The sequence below is a fragment of the Oncorhynchus mykiss genome, chromosome 20, assembly GCF_057628025.1.
Source record: "Oncorhynchus mykiss isolate SJ-2025 chromosome 20, ASM5762802v1, whole genome shotgun sequence".
Lineage (NCBI taxonomy): Eukaryota > Metazoa > Chordata > Actinopteri > Salmoniformes > Salmonidae > Oncorhynchus > Oncorhynchus mykiss.
The window spans coordinates 4458328-4473978 of record NC_143041.1 but is presented as its reverse complement, the minus strand read 5'-3'; the positions used below and the strand labels follow the sequence as shown (position 1 = coordinate 4473978).

The window sequence follows — 15651 nt, the reverse complement described above, 5'->3', positions numbered from 1 at the left end:
TCTGTGTAAAGGACCGACGAGTTGTGCGTTCCGAGATGCCGTTCTGCACACCACTGATGTACTGCGACATTATTTGTCTGTTTGTGGCCCGCCTGTTAGCTTGCATGATTCTTGCCATTCTCCTTCGACCTCTCATCAACTAGCAGTTTTTACCCACAGGACTGCCGCAGACTGGATGTTTTTTTGTTTGTCGCACCATTCTCGGTAAACCCTAGACACTGTCATGCATTAAAAGCCCAGGAGGCCGGCCGTTTGATATACTATCATACCACGCTCAATGTAACTTAGAATGGGCAAAACGAGTGACCTAACGTTTAATCAAAAAGTTAATGAATGCCTCAATGCCCGTCTGTCTGCTTTAAATAGCAAGCCGCGTGACTCACTGTCTGTAGGAGCGAACCATGTGAATGGGGTGGTGTACCTAATAAACAGGCCCCTGATTGTACAGCATTCATATAAATACATTTTTAACAGGTTTTGCTTTGGCGGACCTTATTTTTGTATTGACACATTTAATGATATGGATATTTAAGCTACAGAATAGATTACCATAACTAGCTAGCTAATGTTATATTTGCTTTCGCAAACACAAGGCATTAACAAGGCATTCCGCCTTATCAATAGGGTTCTCAACTATAAACACCGCTACCGGAGGGACATTGAACTACAATCCCGACACTCTGTTTACATTTTGAAACGTCAATAATCAACGCTTGCCATACGATTTTAGAAACATATGGTGCGCTGTAACATGGAGATATGGGCATGTGGGAACAATAATCCTAGCCATATAAAAAGGTGTGTAGTAATTTAACATTTTTTTTTTCAAACTTAATTATCGCTGATACCAATGTTTCCAAAACTGTACCTCATGCAATGTGTTAACATTCAGACTGAGCTTCGGGGCACTTAAAACTCCCCCGCCAGAAGATTCCTTATTCTATTCTAATGTATAGTATTTTAGTCAATGCCACTGACATTGCATATCCTAATATTTATATATTTCTTAATTCCATTATTTTACTTTAGATGTGTGTATTGTTAGATACTTCTGCACTGTTGGAGTTAGGAACACAAGCATTTCGCTACACCTGCAATAACATCCGCTAAATATGTGTATGTATACAATCAAATGTGATTTGAATAGATGCTAGGTAGAACTGATATAGCTACAGTGCCTTGCAAAAGTATCCATCCCCCTTGCCGTTTTTGCTATTTTGTTGCATTACAACCTGTAATTTAAATATATTTTTATTTGGATTTCATGTAATGGACATACACCAAATAGTCCAAATTGGTGAAGTGGAAAAAAAACTACGGAAAAGTGGTGCGTGCATAGATAACCCTGAAGGAGCTGCAAAGCTCCACAGCGGAGATTGGAGTATCTGTCCATTGGACCACTTTACACCGTACACTCCACAGAGCTGGGCATTACGGAAGAGTGGCCAGAAAAAAAGCCATCACTCAAATAAAATAAGAACACATTTGGTGTTCGCCAAAAGGCATGTGGGGGACTCCCCAAACATATGGAAGAAGGTACTCTGGTCAGATGAGACTATAATTTAGCTTTTTGGCCATCAAGGAAAACACTATGTCTGGCGCAAACCCAACACCTCTCATCACCCCGAGAATTTCATCCCCACAGTGAAGCGTGGTGGTGGCAGCATCTTGCTGTGGGAATTTTTCCCCATCGGCAGGGACTGGGAAACTGGTCAGAACTGAAGGAATGATGGATGGCGCTAAATACAGGGAAATTCTTGGGGGAAACCTGTTTCAGTCTTCCAGAGATTTGAGACTGGGATGGAGGTTCACCTTCCAGCAGGACAATGACACTAAGCATACAGCTAAAGCAACACTCGAGTGGTTTAAGGGGAAACATTTAAATGTCTTGGAATGGTCTAGTCAAAGCCCAGACCTCAATCCAATTGAGAATCTGGGGTATGACTTAAAGATTGCTGTACACCAGCGTAACCCATCCAACTTGAAGGAGCTGGAGCAGTTTTTCCTTGAAGAATGGGCAAAAATCCCATTGGCTAGAGACTTGCAGCTGTAATTGCTGCAAAAGGTGGCTCTACAAAGTATTGACTTGGGGGGGGGGGGGGGTGAATAGTTCCGTTTTTTTGTCTTATTTCTTGTTTCACAACAAAAAATATTTTGCATCTTCAAAGTGGTAGGCATGTTGTGTAAATCAAATGATACAAACCCCCCAAATGTTTAATTTTAATTCCATGTTGTAAGGCAACAAAACGGGAAAAATGCCAAGGGGGTGAATACTTTCACAAGCCACTCTATATCAGTTCATAGCTTGAAGAATGATAGCCAAAAGGCCAGCAGATGGTGAAATATTGAGTTGTGTCATCTTACCGTCCAAATGCACTGTATGCAGCCGGCAATACATTCGTGTCCCTCGTGGACCGGTTCATACCTAAAACATTCTCCATTAGGGCTGCATAGGCTTGGATTTCCTCAACTTATTTTAATGCTTAATTCATTAATGACTTAATTATTTAATGAGCAGGCATGCTACTAGTGGCTAAACGCTAATCCCGAATGTTATGTATCGGCTTTATCCAATCAGGTTGAAACTATCAGCCCAGGGGTTCTGTTTCTTTTACGCCTGCTGCATTAGCAGCATCTCATTAGAGGAAAATAAGACTGTTCTCAGGGCAGACCTGGTTGTAGCTAGGTATATTAACTAAGTTAATATACACCTGAAATATTGTACTATTTTATAGTAATTTCCTATTTTTATATTGATGTCTACCCAATGTGGACCTGACAGAGACAATGGAATATTTTCAATGTTTAGTAAGTTAAATATTTTGGGCTTTGGAATTTCCATTAAAAAAACACTTTATAATGCAATTCATGTTTAAGAAAGAAAAAGTGAAACCAAAATCCGTGATTATTTTTCAATAGTCGAACCGACCTCAAAGCACTAACGTTAATCACTCAGCACTAGATTTGACCTAACCTTAGGTGAAAAAAAACAGACTGTTTACAATCTGATTTGGCTGAACGCGATACACAATATCCGGGATTAGCATTTAGCCACTCTAGCATGGTGGTGGGAAATGGTTTCACAAAGAACGTACGCATATTTTCCACGTTTTGTCCACCGTCTCGCTATTCACTAAAGTTGAGGAAATCGAAGCCTATGCAGCTTCAATGGGTTGTTTTATGTACGAAACGAGGGATGCCAATGTATTGCCGGCTGCATACAATGCATTGGTACGGTAAACTGACACGACTCAATATCGCCATCAGCCGGCCTTGGGTCTGGAAGAATGATTGAAGTCCAAAGTTTGCAAATTCCACACCATACCAAAACCACAACCACAATTTGTCTAGCTAGAAATATCTGCTCTATATTTTGTCCAGCCAGAGGTAATTCATTTTGAGGAACGAGCCCCCGACGGAAGTCAAGTTTGGAAGCTGGCTAGCTAGCATTGCAGTAAAGTTAGTGCCACAACAAGATGATCAACAAGACAGTACGACTTACTTTTGTTTTAAGCCGTTTGTCATCTAGGGAAAAACCTTGTGTCTGTCAAAACTGGGCAGAATATAATAGCTAGTTCGCTATATAGCATAACTATTATAATTCGTGTTCGTCAAGGTGATGCACCTCCACCTTCAGCTCACAGGAAGAAAGTGAAAGTAGCGGCATAGAGTTTCTGAACATACTGATGCCGCGTTCAAAACAACTGGGGAAATACGAGGTCAAATAATGACGTCCGTGATCTTCAAGTCGGAATTCTAGAAAGAGACCCGAGTTTTTTACCCCATTAAAAAAAAAATGAGAGGCCCGAGTTGCAATTCCGAGTTGGACAACCGTTCAAATCTATTTCTCTAAATCGGAGAGATCTGTAGTCAGAGATTTCCGAGTTACGAGTTTTCACAGTTGTTGTGAACGCGGCATGTACTGTTTCTGAAGCCATGGGCGCAACAACGCGAGACTTCCGGGAACGCTGGCGAAACAGACCAAGCCGAGGCTTGAGAAGTGAAACATTCTTCCTCAGTTGTTAATTTTCTGGTAATATAAAGGCATAACCTACATTCGAGCCAATGTTATTACTACAACCTGTGTTTCGTGTTGATAACTGCGTAAATTGCTCTCAGACAAGGTAATTTATATATTCGGCTCTAATTACCCCCCCAAAACAAAATACTAATTAGCTGCTAATGTGGCTATCATACAGAACAACAAATCTTGTCGCAAGCTGTGACTTAATATGCTAATGCGAGCGTTGCAAAATAAATTTAAGCATACATGTTATTAAATTATTGCGCAACAAAGGGCGCCTGCGTCGCCAATCGCTAAAATAGGGCTTACGTCCAAACACTTAAGACACACCCTATTCCCTCAAATCCACCTCTACGCAGACGACACCATTCTGTATACTTCTGGCCCTTTGGACACTGTGTTAACAACCCTCCAGGCAAGCTTCAATGCCATACAACTCTCCTTCCGTGGCCTCCAATTGCTCTTAAATACAAGTAAAACTAAATGCATGCTCTTCAACCGATCGCTACCTGCCCGCCTGTCCAACATCACTACTCTGTACGGCTCTGACTTAGAATACGTGGACAACTACAAATACTTAAGTGTCTGGTTAGACTGTAAACTCTCCTTCCAGACCCATATCAAACATCTCCAATCCAAAGTTTAATCTAGAATTGGCTTCCTATTTTGCAACAAAGCATCCTTCACTCATGCTGCCAAACATACCCTTGTAAAACTGACCATCCTACCAATCCTTGACTTAGGCGATGTCATTTACAAAATAGCCTCCAATACCCTACTCAACAAATTGGATGCAGTCTATCACAGTGCAATCTGTTTTGTCACCAAAGCCCCATATACTACCCACCATTGCGACCTGTACGCTCTCGTTGGCTGGCCCTCGCTTCATACTCGTCGCCAAACCCACTGGCTCCATGTCATCTACAAGACCCTGCTAGGTAAAGTCCCCCCTTATCTCAGCTCGCTGGTCACCATAGCATCTCCCACCTGTAGCACACGCTCCACGCTTTGTTTATACTGTATAATTGACTATGTTTGTTTTACTCCATGTGTAACTCTGTGTCGTTGTATGTGTCGAACTGCTTTGCTTTATCTTGGCCAGGTCGCAATTGTAAATGAGAACTTGTTCTCAACTTGCCTACCTGGTTAAATAAAGGTTAAATAAATAAATATATAAAAATTAAGTGAAGACTTCTGATGACGTATCAAGACGTCTGAGGAGTGTACACTTGCGAGGGAGGGAATGGTTTAAAAAAAATGTTTATTCATAATACAGATCAACAACTTACATTCCGACATCATACAAAACAGAACGCAGGTATTAACAAGAAAATACTCAAATATATTGTAACGACCCTGGGTTTAAGCTCAGAGATCGACCTTGCAGCTCGAGCATGTTTTTGCGGAACAGTCGATAGCGCGCCGGACTTCGGGCTAGAAGGTCGAGGGTTCGACACCTGCTCCCTGCCGGTTTCATTACAATACAAAAAAAACTATTCTAGTGCAATTGTAATCACTCTGAAAAAAATCGCATTATAATGATTCAGGAAAATGTTACTTGTTGATATTCACTATGGATGTTTTAATAAGATACTTAAATTCAATCAAAAATGTGTAATTTTTGTTTGTGTATAAAATATTTGCTGGTGATACTCAGTGATTTATTTAGAATTCAAGGCACACTTAAGTTGCCCCTCACTATAGCTGCACTCCGCCACACTTCTCCCTTTTAATGCTTCTATGCTCATCCTTGAAAAATGCCAGAAGGTTTGAAATGGACACCAAAGTCGACATATTGGACAAACAATATTATCTAGGCTAAGTAAAACCAAATAATGGTTTTATCTACTATCTACTGCTCTGCTAACTAACTAGCTAAAGTGTAGTCAGTGACTAGCTAAGACAGTGAAAGGGGACTTAAAATGTTAATGGATTGGACACAGAAGGCTGGATCGCACTGGTGAACGGTAGCTAGAGATGACGTGTAGGACTTTGTAGTCTTGCTGAGGTCTTCTGTTGCAAATTACAATTGTGCATTTTTTTTGTCGTAAATTTAGGCAAATATATTGATTAAACTCACCTTGTCCAGACAGAATTACACGGTTATCAAAACGTCACGCCTGGCTAAGCCTATGTTACCGGCCTCAGTCTGTAGCTGAAGTGGCCTGTATTAGTAAAAGGAACGCACACAAGTTTATGTCAGCAAAGACCTGGAGCTTTCTTTATTCTGCAGAATGGTGCGCGCTTGGCCAGAACTTGCTGTTTGTCCTACTACCACAACTACCACAGTGCAATAGCGCCATCTATTGGGCTGATGGACTAATGCTAAAGCATGTAAAATATACAATTTAGATGAATTAAGACAAATACAGAAACAAATTGGTTAAAAAAATAGAAAGTGGTGTCTGTTTTTAGTGACTTTGTTTTCAAAACAATTACACTTACATGAAACACAGACCTTTATATGAAGTAGTTTTAAAATTCCAGACGTAAAAATTAATGGTGAAAAACGATTGGAAACATTACCGGGTTTTATGGGTCCCCTGTGCCGGACAAGAGTCAGAAACTGCTTCTCCAATCTTCAGAATGTACAGTTTAGGTAGCACTCAAAACATATTTTTAGGTTGTGTTTTATAAATTCACTCTTGAGTAGGGTTGAATATTTTCCTGGTATTTTACAAATGTTCCATCCCGAGAATAAATCCCTTTTCTTCTGGGTAACCTGGTATTTCCTGCCAAAAACGGAAGTGCCATTCAAAAGCATTATAAAGCATATTAATAGGCCTATGTCTGGATTTGATTAGAGTTGTGATTGAAAATTCAAGCCTGATGCTACCTGAGCCTGATGAGCCATACTTTAATTACATTTGATGAGCCCTACATTAAAGACGTTTAATGAGCCCAAACCCAAATGATTGTGCCATTATCCCAATACATATATGATATAGGCTACTGCACGACAGAAAAAACATAAAAGCCCATTGATGTAGCTAGCTATATGTTCTTGGGTAAATGCATGAAACTAGCTCCAGTAGGCTAATCTTTTTGACTGTGGACTGTATTACTGCACTGTACTTTATTATATGACTGGAATTACGCACATCGTTCAAACCATGGTAAAGCAGTGAGAGAACATGCGATTCTGGTGCAGCACATGCAGCCTACAAAGTTACAAGTATAGGCTAGTGAATTTGATTTTAATTTTGAAACATAATATAATATTTGTATAATTAGTGTATATACCTTTCATAATATTTCCCCCAATGTTATTGGCCTACCTACTCTTTCTCTCTTTATTGTTGCTGCATTCCTTCCTCCCTTTCAACAGATAAATGAAATAAGTTTAGTTGTCCTTATCTTCATCCTTCTGACATCCTTGAATAATATAGGAATATAATTAGATGCAGAAGACTTTGATTGGTTATGGGTCTGAATAAATAACTGCTATAGCCTATCGCCACCGCGCGTTTGCTCTTCTTTCAAACTACCGTTGAGCTCTATTGGCTGCTGTATATAACACTCAGCTTGCATCCCTCTTCGAATAGCTATTGGTAAAAATGTCCTGCGAGCTATTGTAGTCCAAGGAGCGTTTTTTTTTAGAAGAGGCTAGCAGAGCACAGGTGCATGCATATTGAGCAAGAGACAGAGGCTATAAGTTAGAAAACGTATTATGCATAACCCATCATTAATTTGTTAAATACAGTGCATTCGGAAAGTATTCAGACTCCTTCACTTTTTCCACATTTTGTTACGTTATAGCCTTATTCTAAAATGGATTAAATATTTTTTTCTCACATTCCACACACAATTCCCCATAACGACAAAGCGAAAACAGGTTTTTAGAAATTTTAGCAAATTGATATGTAAATAAGTTGTCCGTTTTTTAAATTATTTTTATAAGTATTCAGACCCTTTGTTATGAGACTCAAAATTGAGCACTTGTGCATCGTGTTTCCATTGATCATCCTTGAGATGTTTCTACAACTTGGAGTCCACCTGTGGTAAATTCAATTGATTGGACAGGAAATTGGACATGAAACCCCACACCTGTCTATATAAGGTCCCACAGTTGACAGTGCATGTCAGAGCAAAAACCAAACCATGAGGTCAAAGGAATTGCCCGTAGAGCTCCGAGACAGGATCGTGCCGAGCACAGATCTGAGGAAGGATACCAAAAAATGTCTGCAGCATTGAAGGTCCCCAAGGTCTTCGATTCTTAAATGGAAGAAGTTTGGAACCACCAAAATCAAATTTTATTTATATAGCCCTTCGTACATCAGCTGATATCTCAAAGTGCTGTACAGAAACCCAGCCTAAAACCCCAAACCAAGACTCACTTAATGTTTAAATGGATTGTTCAGTTGTCCTGAGTTCACTTAATGTTCAAATGGATTGTTTTCTTAACGTTCTTTGAACGTTCTCTTTTAGTTGTATGAAGGTAGCGGGAACGTTATCTAAAGGTTACAACGTTGGGAACACACACAGCCAGGAGTACAAAATTAAATATGAAAAATTAACAGAATTATAATTTCAGTTATCAATTTGTTTTATAAAACGGGTTCGGGGGAAAATCTGCAATCTGATTGGCATAAACACACAGGCTGGCATAATGAAATATTAACAGTTCTTATTTTTGTTCTAGGGATTTACAATTTAACCCACTGAAGACATTTTTTATTTAAGTATACTCGGTCATAACAGACTTCATATGGGCAAATAAAACTCATTTTTTGTCTTCCAAAACTTAAAAATAACTGATATTGGCACAAGATTAAGGGTATGTTTGAACATCACTAACACAATTACAGTTAACAAAAATGTACACTTAGTACAGTATACAATATAAAAAATTCAGCTCAATCTGTTTTCCATTAGGTTTCTATGGCAATCCCTTTTTAAGTAGAAATATGCTTGCAGTTCCTATGGCTTCCACTAGATGTCAACAGTCTTTAGAAATTGGTTGATGTTTTTCCTTTGAGAAATGAAGAAGTAGCCCTGTTATTTTCATGTGTCACTCCAGATGCACTCTAATGTTTTGGTGCGAGCTGAGCACAGTATTTCCCGTCTTAAATTTGATCGATTATTTACGTTTTAGGATACATCAATTTGGATTAGGAACGTTCTTTGAAATGTTTGGACAAAGTTTACAGGTAACTTATTAGATACTTTGTAGGCATGTTGGGCAAGATGGAACCGGTGTTTTTCTGAATCAAACGCGCCAAATAAATGGACATTTTGGGGATATAAAGAAGCAAATTATTGAACAAAATGACCTTTTGTGATGTTTATGGGACATTTTGGAGTGCCAACAGAAGAAGATCTTCAAAGGTAAGGCATGAATTATATCATTATTTCTCAGTTTTGTGTATCACTTGCCTGGTTGAAATCTGATTGTCATGTGTTGGTATGCTGGGCGCTGTCCTCAGATAATCGCATGGTCTGCTTTCGCCATAAAGCCTTTTTGAAATCTGACACTGTGGCTGGATTAACAAGAAGTTAATCTTTAAACCAATGTATAACACTTGTATGCTTTTTGAATTCTTATTATGAGTGTTTCTGTTTTTGAATTTGGAGCGCTGCAATTTCACTGGGAGTTGTCAAATCGATCCCGCTAAAGGGATTGACACGCGAAGGGATCCATAAGAAGTTTTAACACTTACAATTTTAGTTAACAATTCAGGAATCTGCAATCTGATTAGCACACACACACACACACACACACACACACGGGATTACATAATTGTCTCATCTGAACACTGTCTATGGTACAGGGGACTCAAGGGCTCACTCTTCCACCACCTCCTCTGCAACCTGTAAAACAAAGAGTTCCTAATTAGTTAAATACTAATATTAGGGTTTTTAAGGATAGTGTCCTTCCCAAAATGTATCATTGCCCATTGGTATTTAACTTGTGCTTAAAAAATGTTCAGTGCTTTGACCAGAAATCAAAAATCATATACATTTGCTGGGTTTTAAATCCAAACCAGAATAGAGAAATAAAACATGACTCAATCCAATGCTTAAATGAGGGTAACCTTTGGTGAACACTTAGGGAGGTAGAGCAGGGTTTCTCAAACTATGGGTCAGGACCCAAAGTAGGCCCTGGTTATGTGAGAGGTGGGTCACATTGATAATCACATATACTATTTCTTCTTAGTTCGGGTTGTTGGACAGTTCATTCCTAATTTGGGTCTAGAGCTGAACCTCTGATTTAGAGAATCAGGACATAACACAAATCATGTCACATACACAAAGGTGATGAGAGAGAGAATTCTGTATTGGTCAGGAAGCAGACTGGGAGCAAGACCTCGGCAGAACCCTGACTGGGAAAGATGGTCCCCACCTGGGACAAATTATTGTCACTGGCTGTTGGTGTACTTTGTAAGAGCCATTTTGCCAATATGTGGTCGTGAAAACTGCACTGCACAGAAAGCACCCTGAGGATGATTACTTTCTGTATAGCAGTGACATTGGTTGTGATGGCAGTGCCTCAAGTTCTGCAATCAAAGGATCAAGGAGGGGAAGCCTTTATCCTGCATCATCAAAAGCCTCTGCACTCACAATGACTAAGGAAGGGATGGCAACTATTGCTATACACGCTCTTGAAGAGAAACTTGTGTTGAAGGAATGAGAGAGAAAACAAACAGAAGGAAAGTACAGAGCTTGAACTGGACATCAAATATCAATGTTTAAAAGCAGTGAGTAGAGGAGTGACTTGAGATGACATGATAGCTCTCACTAGGATGGACTCAACAAAAACACAAATTGCTCAATGGCTAACACTGAAACAAAACACAAACTCTAATTCCATGTCACACTGTAAGGGGTGCGTAACTGGTGGCAGGGAAGTCAGACGCAGGAGCGCAGAACTGGGTAATAACCGGAGCAGTTTAATTATCAAACCCAATGGCATCCAGAACTACAAAATATGGGTACAAAACCCGTCGCGCACCAGTCAAAAATGTGCACAAGCTCGTACAACAAACAATTTCACACATAGACATGGGGGGAACAGAGGGTTAAATACACAACAAGTAATGAGGGAAATGTAAACCAGGTGCGTGGGAAAACAAGACAAAACAAATGGAAAATGAAAGGTGGATCGGCGATGGCTAGAAGACCGGTGACTCCGAACGCTGGCCGAACAAGGAGAGGAACCGACTTCGGCGGAAATCGTGACAGTACCCCCCCCCCTCCCCAACACCGGCCTCCGGGATGACCCGAAGGGCGAGATGCAGGGCGATCCGGACGGAGACGGGGGAACTCCCGCGGCATTGAAGGGTCCAACACATCCTCCACCTGAACCCAGCATCTCTCCTCCGGACCGTACCCCTCCCACTCCACGAGGTACTGAAGGCCCCTCGCCCGACGCCTCGAATCCAGTATGGAGTGGACGGAATACGCCGGGGCCCCCTCGATGTCCAGAGGGGGCGGAGGAACCTCCCGCACCTCAGACTCCTGGAGTGGGCCAGCCACCACCGGCCTGAGGAGAGACACATGGAACGAGGGGTTAACACGGTAATCGGGGGAAGAGTTGTAACCTGTAACTAACCTCATTCAGTCTCCTCAGGACTTTAAATGGCCCCACAAACCACGGCCCCAGCTTTCGGCAGGGCAGGCGAAGGGGCAGGTTTCGGTTTGAGAGCGGTCTGTGCTGGTTTTCTGGCGCACCACGTCCCACTGAAGGTGAACATGAGTGGCGTCCCAGGTCTCCTCCACGCGCCTGAACCAGTCGTCCACCGCAGGAGCCTCGATCTGACTCTGATGCTAAGGCACCAGAACCGGCTGGTACCCCACTACACACTGGAAGGGGGAGAGGTTAGTGGAGGAGTGGCGGAGCGAGTTCTGGGCCATCTCTGCCCAGGGCACGAACACCGCCCACTCCCCCGGCCGGTCCTGGCAGTAAGACCTCAAAAACCTACCCACATTCTGGTTAACTCTCTCCACCTGACCGTTATTCTCGGGGTGTAAACCCGAGGTAAGGCTGATCGAGACCCCCAAACGTTCCATGAACGCCCTCCAGACCCTTGACGTGAATTGGGGACCCCGATCAGACACTATAACCTCAGGTAACCTGTAGTGCTGGAAGATGTGCGTAAAAAAGGCCTCCGCAGTCTGTAGGGTCGTAGGGAGAAAGGGGCAGAGGAAGGAGACGGCAGGAATGAGAGAAATGATCCACAACAACCAGGATCGTGGTGTTTCCCTGTGATGGGGGTAGATCGGTCAGGAAATCGATCAACAGGTGCGACCATGGCCAGCTTACCTCTGGGCAGGAGCCTAGGAGCCTTACACTGGGCGCACACCGAGCAGGAGGAAACATAACCCTCACGTCCTTAGCCAAAGTGGGCCACCAGTACTTCCCACTCAGACAGCGCACCGTCCGACCGATGCCTGGATGACCAGAGGAGGGTGACTTGTGGGCCCAATAGATCAGCTGGTCACGGACAGCAGACGGAATGTACAGACGCCCAGGCTCTGCACGCAATGCCTGCTCAATGTCCGCATCCAGCTCCCACACTACAGGCGCCACCAGGCAGGAGGCCGGGAGCATGGGGGTGGGATCCATGGGCCGCTCCTCTGTGTTGTCATGACGTTGGCCTGGGGGGTAGGTTTATGACATTCATAAATACCTCTTCCCCCCTTTTTCCTCTCTCTACCCTACTGATGTTACATTTGCAAAACTCTTGGTTAACATAGAGATTCTGGGAACATCAGAAGGTGGGGGGAAATGAACTATATTCTGGTTATCCGACCAATGGAACATATGCGGTGGTACTTAATGAATATTATGTCAGTTTGGTTGTCATCTGAGACATTCTCATCAATGATAAGATGACATAAACTCTACAGTGGAAAGTCTACACATCAGAGTTATCGGATTCACATGGAATTGTTGTTGAATTTAAATGTTTGAATATGAAATTATGTGTGATGGGATGAAATGGGATTTTAGTTTCTAAAATGTGAGATCTGCTCAATCAGTGGCCCACCCCTGTGAAGGGACACAAAACTTTTGAAACACGCCCTCCTCTCCCTTCCTATATAAGCCCTTGACCACAATGTAACCTCCGTTTCCGAGGATGTAGGATGACGGTCCGATGTCAAAATGGTTCAGATAATAACTACAGAACGAAGCCAACATCAGCGTGAGCTTTGGTGGCGAATGGTATGAACTTTGAACTCTTATTCACTACTGAAGCGATACCTCCTAGCCGTTGAGTTAGCAACAGCCGCTGAAAACGAGGGTTAGGAAGGAACAGACAGAGTATCCCGTCTACCACACAACGACGTTGCTACAACGTATTCAATTTACCAGCAGAGACATTCTTCAAAAGAACAAAGGACTCGGTTGGGCAACACGGCCTTCCATCTACCAACCACCTACCGAAGCGCAGCTCAGTGTAAATATTTATTGAATTTTCCTTTTCCAAATGGGCGGTAATTTAGAATGCATAAGATACTGTATTTACGATAGCACAGCTTCGCCCTTTTGTTCCTCAGTCTTCCCACTCATACCCAGACCCTTTTCTTTTGTGTAACAAGCTGTCATATCTGTTCCGCCCGCTAGGGACATTTTCCTTTATGACGGAATTTGTAATCAAGTTGTGATTTGATTACAGTGGGGCAAAAAAGTATTTAGTCAGCCACCAATTGTGCAAGTTCTCCCAATTAAAAAGATGAGAGGCCTGTAATTTTCACCATAGATACACTTCAACTATGACAGACAAAATTAGATTTTTTTTCTCCAGAAAGTCACATTGTAGGATTTTGAATGAATTTATTTGCAAATTATGGTGGAAAATAAGTATTTGGTCAATAACAAAAGTTTATCGCAATACTTTGTTATATACCCTTTGTTGGCAATGACAGAGGTCAAACGTTTTCTGTAAGTCTTCACACACTGTTGCTGGTATTTGGCCCAATCCTCCATGCAGATCTCCTCTAGAGCAGTGATGTTTTGGGGCTGTTGCTGGGCTACACGGACTTTCAACTCCCTCCAAAGATTTTCTATGGGGTAGAGATCTATGAGACTGGCTAGGCCACTCCAGGACCTTGAAATGCTTCTTACGAAGCCACTCCTTCATTGCCCGGGCAGTGTGTTTGGGATCATTGTCATGCTGAAAGACCCAGCCATGTTTCATCTTCAATGCCCTTGCTGATGGAAGGAGGTTTTCACTCAAAATCTCACGATACATGGCCCCATTCATTCTTTCCTTTACACGGATCAGTCGTCCTGGTCCCTTTGCAGAAAAACAGCCCCAAAGCATGATGTTTCCACCCCCATGCTTCACAGCAGGTATGGTGTTCTTTGGATGCAACTCAGCATTCTTTGTCCTCCAAACACGACGAGTTGAGTTTTTACCAAAAAGTTATATTTTGGTTTCATCTGACCATATGACATTCTCCCAATCTTCTTCTGGATCATCCAAATGCTCTCTAGCAAACTTCTGATGGGCCTGGACATGTACTGGCTTAAGCAGGGGGACACGTCTGGCACTGCAGGATTTGAGTCCCTGGCGGCGTAGTGTGTTACTTATGGTAGGCTTTGTTACTTTGGCCCCAGCTCTCTGCAGGTCATTCACTAGGTCCCCCCGTGTGGTTCTGGGATTTTTGCTCACCGTTCTTGTGATCATTTTGACCCCACGGGGTGAGATCTTGCGTGGAGCCCCAGATCGAGGGAGATTATCAGTGGTCTTGTATGTCTTCCATTTCCTAATAATTACTCCCACAGTTGATTTCTTCAAACCAAGCTTCTTACCTATTGCAGATTCAGTCTTCCCAGCCTGGTGCAGGTCTACAATTTTGTTTCTGGTGTCCTTTGACAGCTCTTTGGTCTTGGCCATAGTGGAGTTTGTAGTGTGACTCTTTGAGGTTGTGGACAGGTGTCTTTTATACTGATACCAAGTTCAAACAGGTGCCATTAATACAGGTAACGAGTGGAGGACAGAGGAGCCTCTTAAAGAAGAAGTTACAGGTCTGTGAGAGCCAGAAATCTTGCTTGTTTGTAGGTGACCAAATACTTATTTTCCACCATAATTTGCAAATAAATTCATAAAAAATCCTACAATGTGATTTTCTGGATTTTTTTTCTCTCATTTTGTCTGTCACAGTTTAAGTGTACCTATGATGAAAATTACAGGCCTCTCTCATCTTTTTAAGTGGGAGAACTTGCACAATTGGTGGCTGACTAAAAACTTTTTTGCCCCACTGTATGTGTAATTCTGTGTGATTAGTTAGGTATTTAGTAAATAAATAATTAAACCCAATTTTGCAATGCTGGTTCAACTTGTTAGCCAGGGTTCGTGCAGATAACCAAGAATTTCCAACTTTCAGATGAGACTGAATTAAGATGACGATTAATATTGACTGCTATTGATGTATAATATTACTAGGTCTTTAAGAGTTTATTCGGAAGATAACAGCTCTATAAATATTATTTTGTGGTGCCCGACTCTCTAGTTAATTACATTTACATGATTAGCTCAATCAGGTAATATTAATTACGGAGAAATTATTTCATAGAATAGCATGTCATATCTCTTAATCCGGCATAGCCAAAGACAACAGTGTCATACAGCCGGGACAGTGCGTCTGCCTTCACGTTCTGGGAACCTGGTCTGTAAGAG

At 41.9% G+C, this 15651-nt stretch overlaps 1 protein-coding gene across 2 annotated transcripts in view; it reads right to left on the bottom strand.

Annotated features, from left to right (window-relative positions):
• The window catches only part of casp7 (caspase 7, apoptosis-related cysteine peptidase), a 31533-nt gene extending 24766 nt beyond the window's left edge, over positions 1-6767 (bottom strand). The window contains exon 1 of one of the 2 annotated variants that reach the window (XM_036955611.2): positions 6551-6767. The gene's annotated coding sequence lies outside the window, so the exon portion shown is untranslated. Of the gene's footprint in view, positions 1-3502; positions 4334-6550 lie in introns of those variants that run through there. The other variant, XM_021575465.3, reaches the window with a different exon arrangement.
• Positions 6768-15651: the final 8884 nt, after the last annotated feature.